This window comes from Gavialis gangeticus, unplaced genomic scaffold (genome assembly GCF_001723915.1).
Source record: "Gavialis gangeticus isolate Ggan-Ray unplaced genomic scaffold, GavGan_comp1, whole genome shotgun sequence".
NCBI lineage: Eukaryota > Metazoa > Chordata > Crocodylia > Gavialidae > Gavialis > Gavialis gangeticus.
This window is the reverse complement of record NW_017729032.1, coordinates 39,044,936-39,049,002: the sequence shown is the minus strand read 5'-3', so window position 1 is coordinate 39,049,002 and position 4,067 is coordinate 39,044,936. Positions and strand designations below refer to the sequence as shown.

Sequence of the window (4,067 nt, the reverse complement as noted above, 5' to 3'; positions counted from 1 at the left end):
TGAAAATTTAAAATAACATGGGAACCTGTATTCTCTTCAGCTACAGCCATGTTATCAGTTGTTGAAGGAGAAAAAATAAACCCTGATTTTTGTCTTGGCAGATACTCATTTTAGTACTTTAGTTCCCCTACCTCCACCCCGCCCCCTTGTTTATAGTGTCTGAGGGTCTGACAGTCTTTAATGTATTTATCTTCATGTGTCTCCGGGAGGGGGTGGTATTATCTACCAGTTATGGAAGAGCAGCAGAAGTATAGAAGCAAGCATAGGGCAAACCCAGAAGTGAAGACTAGAAGTAGATCCTTGTGCTCTAACCTCCTTCTTCAGGAGTATTGAGAATTGCTAAGCATGAGTTAGGTCAGCACAGGGGTGGGCAAAATGTGGCCCGGGGGCTGGATGCGGCCCGCCAGACTTTTCTATCCAGCCCGCGGGGTCCCTCAAAATTAAGAAAATTAATATTTATCTGCCCCTGGCTACCTGTCGTGCGGCCCTTGATGGCTTGCCAGAACTCAGTAAGTGGCCCTCAGCTTGAAATAACCGCCTGGCCCTGGGTTAGCAGAATCTGTCCCACACGCCTGCTTAAAATGACAAGTTTTGCCATATTGTTAGTTAAAGTATAAAGTTTCCCTGTGCCCCCCTGCCTCCCAGCATTGTTAACATGTATACAAGATACAAAAATCACCATTGTAGCTTATTTGGGCTGGGGAACCAAAACAAGGTACACCAGTATAAGGCACCTTAACATTAATATACTTGTATCTAGATTTAGGTTTTTACTGGCTTCTGGGCTTTTACTGGCTTAGGTGTCTAGGCAAAATTCACACTCCTGTCAGTGCTATCAATAATACTTAAATACAGACCAGCCCTCAGTATACAGTAGGATTGTTTGTTTGATTGGGGGCTCCAAGAACAGGCTAACTATGCTAATGATATGGGATCCCAAAGAGTTTAACAATTCTACAGCTCTTTTGTGGAAAAAAATTAGCATGAGAATTGCCACATTAGGACAGATTATTGAGTCCAGGCACTGACCTCCCAGCATTTGCTGATGTTAAATGCTTCAGTTGTAGATCTATGATAGGCACTTAAAACTTAAATAATAAGTTTTGTCTTGGCTGCTTGCTGTGCCTTGGAAATGTGAAAAAGCATGCTGCTAGGTGCAACAAGAAAGAGATTTGTGGCACACCCAACTCTGGAGAAACCTGACCAGTAAATGGAATCACTGTACGCATTTATCCACAACCATCTAGTGGTTCAGAGAAGCAAGTATGTCAGGAACCTACTGGTAGGGACACGTGAGGAGTGATATTATTCTGAATTTGTACAGCACCTATCACAATGGTAACCTTGCTCCTAACTGCATATTCCAGGTGCTACTTAATGCAAATACATATCATATATGTTTGGCTTCTTTAATGTTACTAAACTATTTGACTCCACTGTAGTAGTGAATTCTGTAAATTAGTTGTGCACAAAAAGAACATGCCTTCTATTGTATCTTTTTTTTCACCAATCTAGTTAATATAAAACAAGCATATCTACGTGCATCTGGTGTACTGAAGCCATGTTTTTTTTAAACTTCTGATTAAAAGATGGATATAGAAAGGGACTCGAGCAGAGAATGTAAGAGGCATCCGATTAATCAGGAGATGAAGCGACTATGATTTTGTAACTACAGGACCTTCATAGCACAAGTGGTGCTCTCTGTTAGAGGCTTTTGTGCAGGCCCGAGCATCCCTATTTCTTGTGTGATTTGACTGGCTCTCCACTTCAGTGTCGTGATGGTCCATGCATCAAGTACCTCTCCTCCTCATGAAGGCATTGCTGTGCAGCTGGAGGAACAAAAACCCCAGTTGTAGAGCACTGATTGATGTTGAAATGCAAAAAGGCTTGAACCCTACATCGCTGTTTTTACATGGCTATATGTTGTCACTTATGCTACTTAAGTGTTGATTTCCTGTAGCATACTTACTGAAAGTTGTTACTTACTGCTAAGTTTTGCAGTTGTTCTCTCTGCATTATGATCTTTCAGCTTCCTTCTTTGCCTCTGTTCATTTCTGCTTCCCTCCCTTTTTTTTTTTTGCTCCACACTTTTCCCTCCTACTCCTCCACCCTCCCTTGTACACACCTCACACCCTTTCTTTTTCTGATGGTGTTTGCCATTAAATATATTGTTGAATCTTGTCTATGTACAGGATTGTAGTAGCTGTAGAGATCTGTGCTAGTTCTAAAACATATGCTGTCGCTAATGAGGCTGAAGCTTGGTTTATCTGCTTTGGTTGTTTTCCCTGTCTGTTTTGGCCGAGGGACAGAGGTGATTTAATACTTGTTGGTCAAAGGGCCTCAGAAGCAACCTTGGAATAAAGATAATCCACAGTAGTCAATTTTTAGCAGAACCCAGATTCACATCACACATACTAAAGCAAATTAATTATCTGGAATCTTCTTTTTTTTCCAGTTGGGAATCTAGTAGTTTGCCATCCTTTATTGCCCCTGATGTGAGCCATGCTTGATTCAGGCCTTGAGCAGAGGTAACATGACCTCCTGGATTACTAGCACCAGGGAAGGGAGTGGCAATATTGACACTGATATTGGTTGTAGGAAGATCAAATTGTAAAAGTGACTATGGGCACTGACAGGTGTTCGGGGCCCCTGCTCATCTAAGTCATGGCACCATGAGTTAGAGCCAACCCTCCTCCCCCCATTAGGAAAGGTGAGGGGGCAGGACTGAGCCTGCCTGCAGGTGATCAGTAAGCCCAGGAGCTGCCCCTCTCCTGGAGGGGGAAGCCTGAGCTGCTGGCTGGCCTGGCCTGAGCTTGGGGGTGGGGGGCAGTGGATTGGAGCCCAGATTCCCACCCCCCCAGCATCCCAGCTGAGGGGTATGGAGGGGGGGGCAGGAAGCAGGGGTGCTCCAGTCTACCTCCCCACCCCCAGCTTGAGTCTGCACAGCCAGCAGCTCCCTACTGCTGTTACGAATCCAGACTCGTAGAAACTTGTTTCTTGCCAGACTTGATGTTAGTGCCAGGTTCCCAACATTTGCAAACCAAACATTTCTAGGACTCTACTTTGGGGAAAAAAATAAATATAAATATATATAATTTCTATGACTTTTTTTTTTGAGTCCTAACTTAATTTGGTTATCTCTAACATTTAAATAAGTTAGTTACTGACCAAGCTAAGACTTCATAAATCAACAAGAAAAAGGGTTGTTAATGTTAAATATGAAGACAACTCCTTTCTGGCTCTTGCTAGTGTTAGCTCTCAGTTCCTTTTGATTTACTAAAGTAAGAGACAAAAGGGCTTCCTCTACATATAACGTAAGCATTGTTGTCTGAATCTGACCTACTAGAAGTTCACTGTCTGGAAAATCCCTGATTTTTTTTTTTAACATTCTTGATATAACACTTATCAGGCTAACAACATTCTTTACCCTTTTACATTTCCAAAATATTGGTACTATATTAGCTTCCCCCCCCACCCCCGAAACATCTTCAGTGTTCTAAGGTTCTCTAAAAATCCACATCAACAAAAGAGAGCACCTCAGTTACAACTCTTAAAACTTTGTTGCAACTTAAATATTTTTCATCCAACAGGTCTGTATAAGTTTGTAGTGGCTGCTGCTGTTTAGGTATTGTTAGAAATATTTACCAAGCACTTCTGCATCTTTCTGCATTGTTGTTAACAATTCTACCGTGTCCCTATAGTAATAAAATATTACAAGAACTGTTTTTGTTCCTGATGTACTTTTAAAAAGCAGATTCTGTCTTATGTCTGTTTGCTCCTCTTTTTGATTTCCCCCCCGCCCCCAATAATCCCTAGCATGTCTTTTATATATCCTGCTATGTATCCATTCTCCTTTCTTCATTTGTTACATGGTTTTTATTTTTATTGTTTTTCCTTTACACCCAAGCCCTGGCATAGATTGAAACTACAGAAACAACATTCTTTCTAAATTGTAGGTGTTTATGTCTTTTGAGCTTCTGGTAAAACTGTTCTTTAACAGTTTTCTGTTGTCATTTACATTTTCCTCTTTGTTTACTCCCCTCTCTCTTTCCCCCCCCCCCCCCCCC

At 41.8% G+C, this 4,067-nt stretch overlaps 1 protein-coding gene across 1 annotated transcript in view; it reads left to right on the top strand.

Moving 5' to 3' along the window:
- Window positions 1–539: 539 nt before the first annotated feature.
- The window catches only part of LOC109303311 (gap junction beta-6 protein), a 4,986-nt gene continuing 1,458 nt past the window's right edge, over window positions 540–4,067 (top strand). The window contains exon 1 of the mRNA XM_019525509.1: window positions 540–1,282. The gene's annotated coding sequence lies outside the window, so the exon portion shown is untranslated. The remainder of the gene's footprint in view (window positions 1,283–4,067) is intronic.